The 18,772-nt window shown below is 38.8% G+C and overlaps 1 protein-coding gene across 16 annotated transcripts in view; it reads right to left on the bottom strand.

Moving 5' to 3' along the window:
* EYA1 (EYA transcriptional coactivator and phosphatase 1) overlaps positions 1-18,772 on the bottom strand; it is a 173,076-nt gene that overhangs the window by 57,375 nt on the left and 96,929 nt on the right. The window lies entirely within an intron of this gene.

Here is an 18,772-nt window from a genome sequence, read left to right as displayed (position 1 = left end):
TTAAGCCTTGGGTGCTACTGATGATCAGGCTGTCTCATACACTCCATATCCGCATGACATCTATGGGCACTGAGATGAATTCAGGGGCTATGGAAATAGTTGCAGTTTTTATGGTGTCACTGTATTTGTAATATATCACATCCAGGAAACAACATGGTTCTTGGCGAAGACCCTGCATAACTAATCAAGGAAGAAAACACGTCCACAAAGTCTACAAAGCTGTAATGAGAGTTTTGGAAGGTTTCACCGGCATTCTAACAGCAATGTTGGCTGTTACGTGTATGACATTTTAAATGTTTTCAAGCAATAATTTCTGATAGCGTGTTTCATTATTACATCAAGCTTCTGGAGTACGTGTAGAGTCCACCTGTATCATCACTTAACTAGGGAAATTATAAGTAGAAGAATTATGCCTTCACATATGTCACCTGCCTACTGGGGTACACTTTGTGTGTCTATACTCTCTGACATAAAACTTGCACGTTTTCTGTAAGGTCTTCTGAACACAGCATCTTCATTCCAAAGTCTGTGGTCTACTCCCTACTGTCCATATTTCTATAGTCTACCAAGCTCTTGAGTATTCTCAAGTCCCGTCTCTACAAGCCCTTTGGGAAAGAGCCTCAAGCTTTGGAGGAAGAGCCCTAGACCCAGGGGCCAGGCCTTACCTTGCTCTCCCACTTTGGGGCCCTTATCTCACCGATCCTTACTTTGCTCATCTAATAAATCGGATGGCTAACTGGCAGACACGTTGTTCTCACGCAGAAAAAAAAAAAAATTCTCGTCTCTTAATCTGGCACTGCTAGATGCGTTTGCACACAGCGGAGAGAGCGGGGGCCTGGGATGGAGGGATGGGGCGGGGACTCAAAGGCTGCCTGCCGCAGGCCAATCAGCTATGGCCAGGGAGGTGGAGTCAACACCGCCCCACCCCACCCACTCTGCTAGCACTGCCTCCACCATGCCCCCTCCATCAGTCTACCTTTCAGGAGTCCCAGAGGACCGACCGACCGCGAAGGGTCTGGGAAAATATGGCAGGATGACCTCGTTGGTCTCAATTGCTCTCTTCCCCAGGCCTTCTCCACCGGCTGACTGACAGTGGGAAGGAGGCACAGAGCACAGTATTGCCAAAAATCAGGGGTTAGATTGGCAAAGGGGCAAAGCAAACACCCCAGGGTTTGTAACAGGGCAGAGAAAAAAGAGAGACCAACGGAATGTCTAAGAGCTGCGTAGGGAAGGACAAATAAAAACACGTCCCTCAGATTTCCGGTTTGATGATTCATATTCCTCAGCATTCTTTAAACTGTCCCTGTTTAATACCACCTAAAGTCTATGAAATTCCGGAGGCTGTAGACGAATTTAAAAGTTTACCCATCAGTATAGAGAAACTTCCACTGATTCTTAGTTTTATAGGAAATTGCTCACTCACTTGAATTCTAAATCAGTAAGTGCGCTGGAAAAAGCAAATGCTCAAATACACCCTAGAGCAGAAACAACCAGTAGGAGAAGTTCAAACAGCTGCTTCTAAAACAAAACACCTGACCAAGGTGTTTACTCCCTCTAGTTCAGGCCAATAAAAATACACGGGCTTGTCTCATAACCATGTCAATGAATCTTTTTATGTGGCAAGATGGAAGAGACTCACCACATTTATTTAATTGCCAATTCGGGAATTTATGTGCCGGTATTGTTACTTTTGAAAAAGCTTTATTTCTCCTCGATACGGTTGCATATTATACCACCATCAAAAGAATTACTCCATTGTTTGTTAATATATAGCATATTTTAACTTTACTTCATAAATTACAGTAATGACTTGCTAGTCGGAATACCAATAAATTTTAAAGGCTTGTTCAGTCTTGTGGTCAAATACAACACAGATGTTGGCCTTATTTACCTTTTAATGTCTTTCTCCTTTGTTATTAGCGGTCATTCCTTAACAGTTTTTATACCTGCCACTCCACAGTATTGTCCTCAAACATTTACTACACCAAGAGAGCAACTGGGCAGACAACTGGAATGAGAGATTTTTAGAATAGGAAGGGGCTCTAGTTGAGGGCAGTGTTTTTCAAAAAATTTAAAACCACAGTCTGTAGTTAAAAATACATTTTACAGGATGAGCTAGTAATCTCTCTCTCTCTCTCTCTCTCTCTCTCTCTCTCTCTCTCACACACACACACACACACACACACACACACACACACACACACACAGACACTCTTTCTTCCTCTCTCCCCGTCCCTACCCTGCCCCCCATCATCCCTCCTCCTTTCCTTCTCTCCCAAAGAGCTTTAATGTAAATTTGTCAAAACAAGACGTTACTCGCTATGTGGAGTAGTGCACTCTGATAATTTCCCACTTCCTGGCTCACTAATGTATCACGATCTACAGTTTGAAGGGAAGAACTCTAGAATATACCCACTTTTGATTTTAGGGACAGGGAAATGGAGTAGCAGCAGTGTTGTGATCTGCTTACGGTCAGAGCTGTCAGGGTGCAGAGCCACCTCACCCAAAGTGGTTTACCTAAAAGGAAACTACCAGAAGGGCAAATAGATAACTGCGTTCATAGATTTGCTTACACTGGCGTCATGAGCTCATATTGAGGTTAAATTTCACTTCATAAGAATCTTTTAATACGTTCACATTTTTCAAATATGTCTGAAACAAGTCAAATGTGACAAAAGCTAACACTGAACAGTTAATAAATTAGTCATAGCTTGATGGCTTATTTTGGCATATTTAGAGGAAGAAAAAAAAAACCCACATTTTTTTAGACCAAAACTGAGACATTAAAATCACCACATCTTTGGCTTAATCTTTTCTTGTGCTTTGCAATAACAAATTCCAAAGCTGTAGTTATAAAATAGTTGCTTTTGTAAAACCATTTTTTGTTGTATCACTTCAAAGAAACATGTCATTTAAGTAAACATTGTTGCCAAATGTTTTTCTTTCTTTTTTTTTTTTTTTTTTTTTTTTGAACTTGACCCTCTGTGGCACTTGCCACTGTTGTTCAATATCTTCTTGACATTTCTTTTCCCGGTGCCTACAACACCATCAATATTTTTTGGGCATCTTTCTAGAATCTGAGTATCCATCATCTATCCCTTCAATGATGTGGGTCCCTGGGACTGTTTTTATCTATTCCTCACTGTGGGTGCCTGCCTCACAGACCCCAGCACACTCACGGCTTCAACCTTCACGCCGCTCCCTTCTGCTTGATCTTAGATCTCAACTCTGGGCCCACATATCAATTACCTATTGGCCATTTCTAGCTGGATGTTCCATATAGCATCTGAAACTTAATGTGCTGCAAGTTGGATTTGTCATAGTTCCCCTGCAAACCTACTGTTTTCCTTCTTTAGGTGAATGGCAACCTATCAGCCCCAAACCTTGGCATTCTTCTAAACGGCCTCTTTTGACCCTACATCAAATCAATCATGACATCCTGCCACTTGGATCTGGAATTCATGCCTCCATATATTCACTGCCAGTCTCCCCCCCCCCCCCCCCCCCAGCCACGTGTCTCCTATGTGAATATTTGCAATCACCTCCTTCCCAGGGCTCTATGTCCAGGGTCTCACTAGGACAATTTCACTCTCCTATCCCTTTTAGGAAACATCTAAACGCTTCAACAAGTACAAAAAGCCCATAAACGTCTGACTGTTCCTTACCTCCCTAATATGAGACCGATGTATAGTTTTTCAAACTGTTTTTTTTTGTCATGAAATCTTTTCTTCAAAAGATGACTTAGGCAGAGGCCTTATGTAAAAGACGAGGGACTCTGATGGTCATTCTCACCAGGGACCTTAAAAAACCTAGGGTAAAGGATCAGTCTCCCTTGATTACCCACATTAGTATGCTGAGGTCTCTGACTGAACCTGCATGCCCTGAACTCCTGCAGTTTCTCCCATCGCCTCTTCATCAGGTAAGAGTCTCATCCCTGACTCTTTCCAGCCTGGCTCACTGGCCGCTGGGCCAGTAGGTGTGTTATCATCTAAGGAGGGCAGAGCCATAGCCCTACATCCTTATCTCTATATCCCTGGGACCTAGCACAATATGCCTGGCACAGGGCTTTCCCAAAGTTTGGCGGAGGGATAAATGAATGAAAAGCAATAAATAGGGTATTTCAAATAATTCCAATAAAAATATTAAATGTGACCTTTAGTTAGTTGTTAGCATGCAGTATTGGTTAAAAAAAATTCCACAGATACCTACCTAAGGGGGAGGGGGGCACTTTTTAGTCCTAAAATGATTCTACCTACATAATATAGAATTAAACATATTCATTAGAAATGCAAGATTAATTTGTACCTGATGAAAGAGAAGCCCATTCTTAGAACTACTGCTTATAAAGCCTTACCTATCTACTTAATGAAGTGGAGAAACTTAGCACAAAAGCAGCAAGCAATTGTTTATTTTTTAAATTCAGTAGTGGTATGCATTACAACATTCAGCAAAATATGTTCTTATGTGCTCTACAATTTAGTTCCTTCGTAAAAATTAGATAGTACAGTGAAGACGTTCAGACAGAGAAAATAAAATCAACTGCTTAGGCATTTTTCTTTATTCTAATGAAGAAATAGTGTCAATTTACTATAGCTCTTCTGCCCAGGACATTCTCCTACTAGAGACCTTCTTCTCAAGATGTTCCTCACCAAAGCAACACAAATAGCATCCAACACCGCACATACACACAGAGAACTGAAATTTAACCCTGCTCCTAAATTATGTTGATAGGATATTAAGTTGCAAATGTCTGCTTAAAGTCAGGAAAATAAAGTGAAGGAACTTGATGCAATGTGAGGCTACCCACGGCTGTTGCCTGTTAAGTCAAAGGCAATTATGTCTACTGAACAGAAAGCAACATTTAGTTGAAAAATTAAATAACAATGAAATCTGCTGAGCACAGACCCAGACCTAAAACAACTGTTTTGCTTTCATCCTTTATCAAGTGATCTTTAATTATCCCATGGTCTCAAGATCTTTTCCTCCTGTTTCCAGAACACAGAATGCTCACAGAAACTCAAGTTATTATCATTCTATGCTGAAATCACCAGCATTACCCCTAGCCCATTGTCATTTCTTTCCTTTTATTAATTTTTTTTCAGGCTGATCACTAGTCTACTAGATCACCATGTTATAAAAATGCTTAAAAGAGTTAAAAGAAATTCTAGACAAAATTAGTACACAGAAATGCTGAAATGCCATTAAATTCAGCCTGTAGAGAGATTTAGGTCTGGCAGTCTTGAATTCACGTGTTGAAAACCTATAATCTGTTTTGAAAAAAAGAGTGCCTGTAAATACAAGTGAGTATGGGAACATCAGAAGATGAGGATGTGGTCTCTTGTCACCCGTCTTCATGGCATTTGATAAATTTTAAGGGTCATTAAATATGCAATCCATAGAAATTCAGAAATTTGATTTTCCTGAGACTCAGCAACCAGATGAAGACACTGCTGGTCCTGAGAGGCTGTTCCATTTGCTTCTACACGTCAGTCTAGGAATCCTCTTGGGATGACTAGTAACGAAACTGCCTTGTACACGGCACTTACGACATAGCCATCCAGCTCACCTCTCGACTGAACTGGGTCTAACACTAACTAGGTCTAACACAAGGCATTCTCGGGACCACTCTTTCACTACATGCCACAAGTTTCTTCTAAAACACTGTTGCTCACAGCCTGTGGGCAAAGAGCTCTTGCACAAGGGCAGAAAAACGTTGAAAATGCACACTTTCATAATGGTCACGCCACAGGCTTTGCAGTCGTAGAGTTTAGACTGGGATTCTAAACTTTGCCATTGACGGGTTGTGTGGTGGTGGTCAGGTTCAGTTACTTACCCTCTGAGCCTCAGGTTCCTCATTAGTAAAATGGGAGCAAAACCAGTTTGTGTTAGAGGTTAAATTTGGTAATTTATCTGAAATTCTGAACACAGTACCTCGCAAGTAGAAAGCTGCTGATGCTACTACAACTGGCAGTAGTGGAATTATTTCTATTCTTATTACTACTACTCCACCAATAGCTGTAGGCCAATCTAGACATAGGACTCCATGTCCTTCCATAAAAAGATGCATTAATATTCTGAATTCAAACTGCATGTGAAGTTCAAGCTATTTAATAAGGGCAACCATAAATTCCCCATGCCAATATTTTGAGATGACCATGTTTTTCAAGAGCACAGTCATTAGTAAAGCTGATCTGCACAGAAGCTAAACTAGATACATTCAGTGTTGCTACTCCCAGGAGGGCTCGTCATTGTTCTCCCAAAAATAGCAACTAAGCTTTTTGGGACAAAGTTGGCTGTTATCACTAGGAAAGACGACCCAACACTAGGAAACCAGCAAAAGATGTTCCGTAATCTGAATATCTAGGAACTGAGTAGGAGATAGAGTCATTCACTATCAGCTGAAACTTAGAGGTGTTCTTAAAAAAACAAACACAAAACAAAACAAAAAAAACCCACATACATCACTTGCATAGTCAAGCAGTGTGATCCTGAGTTAGTCACAAGTACCTGTCAGCCCATACCATTTAATCATTAATAGGTTAGACTTTGTGAATATGCACTTAAGTATAGTCCAAATCCACTGCTTATAGCCAATTAGCAAATGACTTGAGAGAATAGATCTTGGCAAAGTCTTGACTCTGCCCCAGTTTATCAGCAAATGGTTGGTATTGATACAAGGCAATAATCAGTAATTACTGAGGTATATTCCAAATTTAGTACTTTCAATGTACATAGTCCCTGAAAATTTTCAGAGCTCACAAAATGGTGCTGTACCCTAGCATTTCAAGAATAACATAAAATTTTACAGAGTTATTGTCTGTGGTAGGGTTAAAAGATAGAATGTGGAAGCATTTTAAGATTATCAGAATAATATGAAATTATCAGGTATCATAGTAAGAAAGAAAAGTAGGGTCTTCTCGTTCAGTTTTTCCACAAACAGAAACTCTGATGGAGTTATCTGACTGACTCTTAAGAGAAAGGTATTCCATTCTTCAGCTCCATGATGTGGGCACAGCATTCTTTCCCTAATGTAAATAGCTAATTACTTCCAAGTCAAGATTACACTGTATACACATTATACATAAACCTCTGTTAAATGTTATTCTCACACTGAGATTGGCAAGGAAAGTACTAGCAGAGAAAATGCCTAAGGCTAGACTCAAGTCTCAAAAAAGACAGCTGGATTTACCTTTAAAATCAGCCGCCAAGCATCAAGCACATCTATAGATTAATCACACTGAAACTATGTCTGATAAATTGAAATTCACTATACTACTGAAAAAATAATACAGAAATATGGCAACTCCCAGTTTATTCAGCATGAGCTACTGAGGATACCTATGTGTCCACTAGAGGTGACCAGAAAGCCTTAATCAAGCATCTTCAGTAATACTGGAGAGCTATTCAAGAATAGAGTTTTGAGAAAATCTCAAAATTAAGGAAGTGGTTTAGATTCACCTAAAAACTTTGCCTCACCAAAAATAGCTATGGTCTAGTTATTTGCCACAAAAGCTGTCAATCATTTTATTTCTGTGGTTGATCTGCATATACTTGCTGAATTAATGAACTTATGGTTCAATTACCATCACCACCGCCTCCCCCACACACACATACATACAACTCAAGTTTTATCCTTCCTAATGAACTGTCTTTGAGCCAAGAAGAAAGGATATACAGGATAAGTAAGAACATTGTATAATGGATTGTGAAAGGAGACTGTCTAACTAGAATACTAAAGTTTTAAAAATGGCAGTAACCAGAAATTATGCACCTTTTACTGGAAGGATATCTCCATCTATGAAGTCTTGACCCTCTCCCCCCGCCCCCCCCCCAGCACACACACAAATCAAATCTGAATCTAATTTGTAGGACATACAAGGGAAAAGAAGTATGTGACAAAGGAACACAATGGAGATGTGGTCAAGAAAATCCAAACTCCCAGGAACTCTACAGGGCAGACAGTCTGGTTACTTCAACAGAAATACACAAGGTTAGAAAAAAAAAAAAAAAGATTGAGTGAGAATCTACAGATTAAAAGACACTTGAAAGACATACAGTAAACAGTTAAAAATTATAAAACCGTTGGAGAAAAGCACTTTGCAAACTAGTAACAGAGATAGAAAAAAACTATCTCAGCACAGAAGCCATAAATGAAAGCCCACAGGTAATAGCATATTCAATGATAAAAGTCTGAATGTCTGAATGCTTTTCCTCCATGATCAGGAACAAGACAAGAATGTCCCACTTTTGACATTTCTACTTCATAGAGTGCTATAAGTGCATTTAGGTTAAAAAAAAAAAAAAAAGAAAGGAAAAGAAAGAAATTAGGTAAAAAATTAAGTAAATAAAAGGCATCCAAATAGAAAAGGAAGTAAAACAGTTTGCAGATGACATGATCTTCTATGTAGAAAACTCTAAAGATTCCACATACATACACAGAATCTGTTAGAACAAATGAATTCAGCACAGTTATAGGATAAAAAACCAATACGCAGAAATCATTTCTATATACTAATGATGAACAATCCAGAAAAGAATTTAAGAAAATGTTTCAACTTACAATAGCACCAAAGGAATAAAACTTAGAAATAAACAGTCAGAAGACTTGTACACAGTGTACTTGCACATTGAAAACTACCAAAATGTTGGTGAAATCAAAGAAGACCCAAATAAATGTAAAGATATTCAACATCCCCATGTTCACGAAGGGAAGACTTAATATTAAGATGTTAATAGTACCCAGTGGTTTATAGATTTAATGTAATGCCTATCAAATTCTCAATAGCAGTTTTTGCAGGAATATAAAAATCCAGCATAAAATGCATACGGAATCTCAAGGGACTCTGAATAGGCAAAAACGTCTTGAAAAAGAACAAAGTTGGGTCTCACACTTCCTGATTTGAAAACTTATTACAAATTCACAGTAATCAAAACAGTTTAGTACTGACATAAAGACAGAGATACAGAACAAGGCAATGTAACAGAGATTTCAGAAATAAACTCCTACTCATGCGGTCAAATGATTTTCACCAGGGGTACTAAGACCATTCAATGGGGAAATGATAGTCTTTTCAATAAATGGTTCTGAGAAAACAGGATATCCAAATCCAAAAGAATAAAGTTGGATTCTTACCTTGTTCAATACATAATATTTGAAAATTAACTCAAAATAGGTTAAAGACCTAAAAATTAAGAGTCAAAGTATAAAACTCTTCTGGGAAAAGTTTCATGACATTCCTGGATATTACATTAAAAGTATAAACAACAATATAAAAACAAGACTATGCCTGAAAACTTCTGTGCATCAAAGAACCCAATTAACAAAATTAAAAGAGAACCTATGGATTGTGAGAAAATGTTTACAACTCATATATCTAATAAGAGGTTAGCCTGAAAACTTCTGTGCATCAAAGAACCCAATTAACAAAATTAAAAGAGAACCTATGGGTTGTGAGAAAATGTTTACAACTCATATATCTAATAAGAGGTTAATACTCAGGATATATAAAAAAAACTCCTACAATTCAACAACAAACAAACGCAAAGAGTTTGATTAAAAAATAGGCAAAAGGCTTGAACAGATATTCCTCCAAAGAAGGTATACAAAGAGTCAACAAGCAAATGAAAAGATGCTCAGTAGCACTAACCATTAGGGAAAGATGAATCAAAATCACAATGAGGTACCATGTCACAGTCATTAGGATGACTACGATTAAAAAACAAAAACAAAAACAAAAAACTCCAGAAAATAACAAGTGTTGATGAGCATATAGCGAAGTTGGAACCTCTGCACTGTTAGTGGGAACAGAACATGTTATGGCGGCTATGGAAAACAGTATGTCAGTTTCTCAAAAATTTAGGCATAGAATTATGATGTGATTCAGCAATTCCATTTCTGGGTATATACCCAAAATAATTGAAAGCAGGGTCTCAAAAAGATATTTGCACTTAAAAATTTTTAATTGAAGTTTAGTTGACATACTAGTTTCAGGTGTACAAAAACTTAAATAATAAAGCAAAAAAAAAAAGGTATTTATATACCCATATTCACAGCAGCCTTGTTCACAATAGCTGAAATGTAGAAGCAACCCAAGAAATGTCCAATAATGAACAACCAGAATGTGGTATACCCATATAATGGGATATTATTATTCAGCCTTAAAAAAGGAAGGAAATTTTGACATACGCATACGATACCAATGAGCCTTGAAGACATTATGCTACATGAAATCAGTTTTTCACAAAAAGATGAGTACTGTGTGATTTTATTTGTATGAGGTGTTTAGAGGGGTCATAATCATAGAGACAGAAAGCAGAATGGTGGTTGCCAGGTGCTGGGGGTCAGGAGAGAAGGGGGAGCTGTTTAACAGACTTCCAGTATTGCATGAAGAGAGTCCTGGACACAGGGTTGTACAACAACGTGAATGTATTTACTACTACTGAACTGAGACTAAGGAGAGGCGCCGGGGTGGCTCAGTCAGTTGAGTGTCCAACTCTTGATTTTGGGCTCAGGTCATAATCCCATGATTGTGGGATCATGCCCTACATGGGGCTCCATGCTGAGCCTGGAGCCTGCTTGGGATTCTCTCTCTCTCTCTCTCTCTCTCTCTCTCTCTCTCTGCCCCTCTCCTCTTCTCACGCATGCTCTCTAATAATTAATTAATTAAAATTAAAACATGACTAAGGAGGTAGCATTTACATGATATGTATTTTACCACAACATAGAAATCAATAGGAAATGGAGAAATGTAACTATAGATTAGACATTTAATAAATTAAGAAATTCCTATTAATTTTCTAGATAGCTAAAGTACTGGGTACTATCTACTATTTCTATGCTAAAAAAAAATATTTTTTTAAATGTTTTTATTTATTTTTGAGACACAGAGAGACAGAGCATGAGCAGGGGAGGGGCAGAGAGAGAGGGAGACACAGAATCTGAAGCAGGCTACAGGCTCTGAGTTGTCAGCACAGAGCCCGACGCGGACAGAGCAGTGAGACGTGAACTCACGGGCTGTGAGATCATGACCTGAGCTGAAGTCGGATGCTTAACCAACTGAGCCACCCAGGCGCCTCCAGCTAAAAAATTCTTTTAATGGAGTCTTAAATACATATTGAAATACATATTGAAATATATACAAATCAAGTAACATATCTGGGATCTGCTTTCAACAATCATAGGAGAGATCAGGGCAGGGGAGGGATGTGGTGAGGTTACAGGTATAATAAGATTAACTAGGATTTGATAATTGTTAGTTTAGCGGTGACACTGAGTTCCATTATGCTATCCCACCTACTTTCGTGTTTAGAAGTTAGTATAAAAAATTTTTTTAAATATATAAAAAATATTCACCAAGACATAATTGGTTGTCTTTGGATAGTGCAACTATGAGTATTTATTTTGAAAATGTAAGGCACATTCAAACCATACTTTTAAAATGTCAAAAAAAATTCTTTTTAAGTCAAAATTGCAAATGGCCTGCCAAGTTCCTCCATGTATTACCATTTATTGAAAAGAAGGTGCTATGACTGGCTTGGTAATCCTCACCCAGGCTTAAGTGATCTTCAGAATATACACAGAATCTATGTCAGACATTGCTTTGCCTGTGTTAGCTCTATTAATTTTTATCACATGAGATGTTTTTTTTCCAGAAAACCAGGAAGCTCCTACATTTGTAATTGAAGCCACAGGACCTATGTCTCATACATTGAGGACTGGCGGTGTCACATTGCATTCTGATCTGCTGCAAAGAAGAATTCCCAGTGTAATTTAAGAATAGCCGTAACCCTAGAAGCATCTCATTTAGGGCCTCTGGCATTTACTTTTTGGTTGCATGGCTCCCATGGCTCCTGATTTTTTTTTTTCTCATCCACAGTACTAGCTTTATCATTTGGCATTCCACTATTGGCTATTTCTTATTACTAGTTAATGCTTGTCACGACTAACACAAGGAGACTTGTTTCTTTCCTAATACTGTTATTCCTTTGGAGATTCTGTGGTTTGACATAAATTTTGTGGATTTATAGTGGCATTAGTTTAGAACAATTTTGCCCCGATGACAGACTACTGTTGAAGATTCACTCATTCTCCATCAATAGCCTCCATCATTAATTTATAAGCTCCCTGCAGGCAGGAATTGTGGCTAGCACCACTATACTAATATACAATCATTGTTCAATAAATTATGAAAGACTGACTTTCTGAATGACTTGTTAATGTCAGGCCAGGAAACAAAGGGTGGGTGGCCAGGTGTGTATCTTGCGTACTGTAGCCCATATGACATGGGAGGTTTTGTGTGTGCAACGTGAGAAGGGTGCCATTTGTAGTCCAGTTTTCTGAATTACTTCATGGACATTTTGAGTGATCATTACCCACAACTAAACTAGTGCTATAAGGATAACGTACTGACTGAAGGCCTTCTATTATGACAAGTTCTTTTGATAGAGTCTTAAATTTGGGGTGGTCCTGGCATGGAGACCACGTGGTATTAGCAGGGTACCTTAGCCAATAGGAACACCAGGCTGAATTCCTCCAGGTCCCTGCTCCTAGTTGTGGGGGGAGGGGGCAGCAGTGGGTAATTTCCTACATGACTTTTGCTTTATTCCAGGGACCAGGTTGAAGTTCATGCTTCTCAGATTATTTTGTTGCCCTTTTATGGGGAGAAATATAATAGTTACATCTGCCTTGCTAATTCCGTTATTTGTATATGATATTTGATCTTAACTATCTTTTAAGTAAGCACTGCAAAAAATATATGAAGGGTCATATGTACTCATCCCCAATTCTCACTTCCTAGCTTCAAATGGCAATTTAACCTATTTTTAAGGCCAAGCATGAACCATCCCCAAACCCACCCCTCTCCCTCTCCCTCTCCCTCTCTCTCTCTCTCTCTCACACACACACACGCATACACAGTCTGATTCAAAATTATTTTCTTAACCTATTTTCATTTACTTTCTCAAAAATTGTACTTTTCAGAATGTCTGAGTGTCCATGGTCCTTTGAGCCTCAAAATAGAAAGTTTAAAGAAACCCTATTTATCTCTTCTTGGGACTTTTGAATAGGATCTAGAATGTTTTCTGAGTATAAAAATAAAATGCTTTCTTCTTTCCCTAGAAATCTTAAAGCTAGCCATTCACCTAACCATAAAAATATCCCTTCCTTTTATGTCAAAGATACATCCCTTTTAACACATTCCTTGTATTAAAAGATATATCCCTAGACTTTTAGTTTTAAAAATGCCACAAATGCCAAATATTACATCAGATCATGTACAGTCCAAAGAGAATAACCATGTCACTTCAATTTTACTATAAGAACAACTAAAAAAATCATACCAAATGTTAATAAGGAAGCAATTTCTTTTTATTGCTTAGATATACTAGTAAAGCAGTAAGAAAAAAAAATCGTTCCTATTTTTAATGTAACTCTGGTTCCTACTGACACACTCTTGTATATTTTGCCCTTTTATTCCTTTTCTTTTACTATCTTATTTTTCTAAACTGAAAAGAAAAAAATAATAATGGTAAAATAAACCAAGCAAACACAAAGGCAATTGAAGTTTGTCCAACTTAAATTCTTTGAGACCTTTAAGAAATATTTTAACACCTAAGTCACTGTTCCACTTTTAGATAGCTACAGCATTCTGAATTAGTAATTGGGTTCTACAAAGTACATACTGTGTTGGGGATTTATTTTGGGGGAAGTGAAAAAAACAACAGTATTACTTTTAAATTTTAATCTATTACTGTTTTTAATTTATAAGCACATTTTAAATATGTGATAAACATCTTTTGTATCTCTCCTTTTGCAATATGTACCCCATTACATTTAGAAGATCAAATCTATACATGCTCCTTACATCTATGAGATCAAATCTACACACACTCCTTACATCTATGAGATCAAATCTACACACACTCCTTACATCTATGAGATCAAATCTACACAACCCTTTTCTATTTTGGATCCAAAAAAGATATATCCTATTTAAACAACTGCTGTTTAAAGAATTAATCTTGGGCTAGAAAGAGTTACTACAAGGTGGTTCAACGATTTCAAAAGTACAACTAGTTCCTCAGGATATGGTACTTACATTTTGAGGTTGTAGAACAAAGGATAAGGTTCCTAAATTCTATCTGTACTGATCCTATGTGGGCAGCTAAGCCTCCCCCGGCCAGCAATTACTCTGTTGTAGTGGCCCAGTGAGGTGTGATGTTAACAACACGAACAGGTTTATGAGGATTTGTTGGTCAATGTGAAAATCTTATAAAGTATGCTCAAGTTGACAACACATCTTTGGGCAGCATCAGCCAAATGAAGGCAAAAATACCTGTTTTGGAGCCCTTCAACCAGTCCTTATTTAGAATGCTAACATTACAACCACAAACAAGGCCTGGATGTCATTTAAAATAAATTCTCATTCAGGATCTTTCGTTTTGGGGGAAAAGAAGTTGAAAAACAGGAATGGGCACTCTGAGTACAAGAGGGGCCTATTTTCAGGGCCCCATGCTGGCTGCTTATCAGGGATGGATGAAAGATAAGATTCGGAAAATGAGCTTCCTTATCTGAGAGAGGCGAAAAATGTATGCAAAAATGTTATTTCTTTTAAAAAATATCTCTGGAAGTGTTATGTAAGTGATATATACAACCTGTGAGACCCAAAGTTTTCATTGTCTTCTTTCCACCTGTCTAAAGTCATCAATACGATCAATGGAATATTAACTTTTTGTAATTTCAGAAGCTCCTATCACTGAGCAGCTGGCATGAAATGCCAAGTTTTAAGAGTTGGGTGTAGTTTTGATGCCAGTTAAAGAATAATGTGGATTACCATGAGAGAGTGTATACACATGAAAAATAAACCACGGTTGAACTACTGACTGAATGATTAAAACAAAACAAAACAAAACAAAACAAAAAAAAACAAACCCCAACTTGTGGTGGGGCTAATCAGGTCATTTTTACTGATTAGACATGTGACACCCGACTGCTTTAATTTTCTCCTTACTTCAGAGACTCTCTTTCAACATCATGAAAAGAATACCCACGTGGAAAATAAGAAAAAGAACTTCACCATTCCGAAGATTAATTTTGATTGTGGAGAAAGCCCAATGAATCCCAAACATGGGACAACAGCCAAGCAGTGGTACAAAGTGGGAGGAAGAAGAATAAAACCATAGGAGACCCAGCCAAATTGGCCTCAACACATAGGGACCCACGCAGTGCCAACGAAAGCCTAAACAGCTAATCCAATCCAAAGACCTATCTAGATTTCATTTGTAACCACTCTCCTATCTCTCTCTTTCCTAGTGTTACAGCCATTTCCTTAGGCCTCTTTTTATTTCCTACCAGGAGGACTGTGATAATCTATTGTGCTATCGGGCTAATCTTCCAAATGGTACGATTCCATCATGTCACTCCACTGTTTTAATACTGTTCATGGCATCCCCACACCTACAGCACAAAATCGGGACACTCAATGCTCCCTGTGATACTCCTTTGAGGGCGATGGACCAATCACAAGACTAGCCTGTATTCCTGATGTTTTCGGTTACTAGACGTGCTGCCTTGGGCCAGTCATTTCATTTTTCTGAGCCATTTCCCTCAATGGTTATGCTCTGCTTCCACCTGTCTCTCTGCTTCCTGCAACAACAAAACGCTGTATTCCTTACTGCCCACTCCCTTCTCTGAATCCCCACAGTAAGCAAAAGCTCTTATTTATGGAGTGCTTATAAGAATTTTTCTATGTGGCTTACATAGTTCTCCTAATAGTGCTGTGATTGCTTTCGTTCTATAGACGGAAGATTAAGATGAACCGAGTGAGACTCAGAGATACAAGGTGCTTTTCCTGAGGCCACAGAGCAAGGGAGGTCCCAAGCTAGTGGGGGCAGGCTGGTCATCATGGGTGGGAAGCTGTGATGCTTCGTGTTCAATCCCTGCATTCTCTTTCACAGGCCTGAAGAAAAACAAGGCCATATGCAATAAGGGAGCAGGAACACACATTTCACTTACTGCCAGTTAGCGGAAGGGGGTTGCAGTTAGGGAAAAGAGAACAACCGTCAAGATAAGGACGAAGAAATGAATGGAGGAGGATCTTTCAGCTGATAGTCAACAACACTGTCTTTTTGAAACCAATGAAAAGCTAAAAGCAAAACGAAAAAAAAAAAAAAAAGCTTTTTTGAGAGTTTAGATTCCACGTCATTCCGTAGTATGCAAAAGTTATACTTGAAACCATGAATTACTTCATCATTTTGATCTAATTCAGCACTTGATATGCAGAGAAAACATAAAATCAGGAAACCTTCCTCTGGGATTGAACTGGCCGCTCATGACTCTTGGGCATACGGGTCACACAGTCGTCGGGCATTGCTCTGCTGCGGTGGGAGGTGTGCTTTGGGTTTCGCTCACTTATCAAATAGTTCTTCCCTGACAACTGTGGTTGCTGCTGCTGCCCCCTGTCACCACAACACACTCCCTGTTTCTTCCTGGGCACACAGCTAGGCTACATGTATTTCCCAGCCTCCTTTGCACCGGGCCACGAAAGCCTGGTCCATCTAGTCTCCCATCCATGCTCCTCCTGCTTTTTTTCTCCCTGTGGGTTAGAAAGCTTAGGACGGTGATTACACAAGCCTCAGAAGCTCGACGTGAGATGGCACAACCATTATCAAACCTTGCCTAAACCAAGTCACCTGGAAAATCCACTTGAGACCACGAAATAAGAAAGAGATCCATTTCTGTGGTCATGACATATGGGGCCTATTTGTTACCGCCATTTCACCTACCCTAACAGATTCCTGTGCTGGCTTGTGCTTCACTGGGGGCCCAGATACAGACACACAAGATCTGCACTGAGTTTACAATCTAGTCGGCCAAAGTGTGGGTGTCACTGAATTGTCCTGGTGTCCTGGGGGCAGGGGCAAAAATGAATCAGCACAAAGTTCAGAGAAGGATCTAGAGTAGAGGCAGGCACACTTCTTCCTCTAAAAGGATAAATATTATAGGCTTTGCAGTCCATATAAAGTCTGACACATATCCTTTCTCTTTTTCATAACCCTTTAAAAATTTAAACAACATTCTTGGCTTGAAAGACCTACAAAAACAAGCCATAAACCAGATTTGGCCCATGGGAGATGGTCTGTCAGTTCCTAGCCTAGACCCTTGGTCTAGATTTTTTAAATCCCCAGGAAGACAAATATTTCATGAAATATGAAAATTACATGAAATTCCAATTCGGAAGTGTAATTTTTATTGGAATACAGATACATTTATTTGTCTATTGTCTGTGACTGCTTTTGCACAAGTAGGGCAGTGCTGAGCAGTTACGAAGGTACATGGCCCGTAAAGCCTAAAATGTTTATTACTTGACCCTTTAACATTTTTGGTAAAGGCGCAGGTAATAAATGTTTGCCAACCTCTGGTGTGGAGCTTCCAATAGAGAGATGACTCTGTTTCTGTAACCAGATCCTCTATAACCCAAGGAAGACACTAGATGTCCACTGCTTTGGTGCCATGCCAAGAATTCCGCATGTATACCAGCCACCATGGAAGAAGATCATGCCTCAAAAGATTTTGGAGTTTAGTGTTTCATTCTGAAACAGGGTTAGAAGAACAACCTTTACTGGTTAATGGGAGTGTTCTAATGAAATGGGCTCAGAGCTGTTTTCCCTGCTCAACGTCCTGAATGATTACAGTATCTACTCATTAGGGAGGCTTAGTTGACCTAAATTCATACTGGCAACTAGCATCCTTCTAGAAGCCTGGTGCAGTATATAACTAATGTTTAGACAGCAGATACAAGATCAATCAGTGACATATGCTGTTTTCTTTATTGAGTCATTGTTATTAATAAGACATACAGCTGGGCCCTTTAAGTTCAGGACACAACTTAGATCCCTCTTCCTCTGGCTTTACTGAGATATAATTGACACAACTGAATTCTTAAAGCAATTCTGCAGGTCAAGTGGCTAGTTTTATAGAAGAGGAAACTAGGGCTCAGTGTGAATAAACAATTTACTCCAGCTCAAAGAGCTGAAAAGTCAGAGCTTGGGTTTGAGGCTAGATCTGTATGAATTCAAATCTGATGCTTTCTATCACACCATAGGCAGATCTCCTATTGGTACTTCATAAATCTATTTTTTCATGTCTATTAATTTATTTTGAAAAAGAAAAAGAGGAGGGAGATGGGCAGAGAGAGGAAGAGAGAGAATCCCAAGTAGGTTCTGTGCTGTCAGTGCAGAGGCTGATATGGGGCTCAATCTCACCAACCATGAGATCATGACCAGAGTTGAGACCAAGAGTCAGAGGCTGAACCAAATGAGCCACCCAGGCTCCCAGTACTTCATAAATTTAAAGGTATTTCTACACATTACTCTTGGCTACTACACAGGATTTGAGGTTTTGTTTTGTGGTGGTTGTTGCTTTGACCGTCAAGTTTCAACTATGTTACAACAGAATTAGTATTTATTTTATACCAGACATGTGGTCTCTGACCTCTTCCAAGACTGAGTGTCCTCATCCGTAAAATGGGCTTGGCAGTAGCAGTTTCAGAGTTCTAATGTTGAATTAAACAAGTATGGGGTACACAGGAAATTCTTAATAAGTTGGGCCTACAGTTGAAAATGCTAAGCTTTATCCTGTCTTAAGTGTTCATGTTTCGGCTTCTGTGTACAATGCGGACTAAAGCTCAGTATCTTTAGGACCTGTTCTAGCCCAAATCCATATCAGACACCAGTATTAAGAAACAATAAAAATAAAGTAGTGAAACCATGAAGC

Source organism: Leopardus geoffroyi, chromosome C3 (genome assembly GCF_018350155.1).
Source record: "Leopardus geoffroyi isolate Oge1 chromosome C3, O.geoffroyi_Oge1_pat1.0, whole genome shotgun sequence".
NCBI classification, from domain to species: Eukaryota; Metazoa; Chordata; class Mammalia; order Carnivora; family Felidae; genus Leopardus; species Leopardus geoffroyi.
This window is presented reverse-complemented; position numbering and strand designations above follow the sequence as displayed.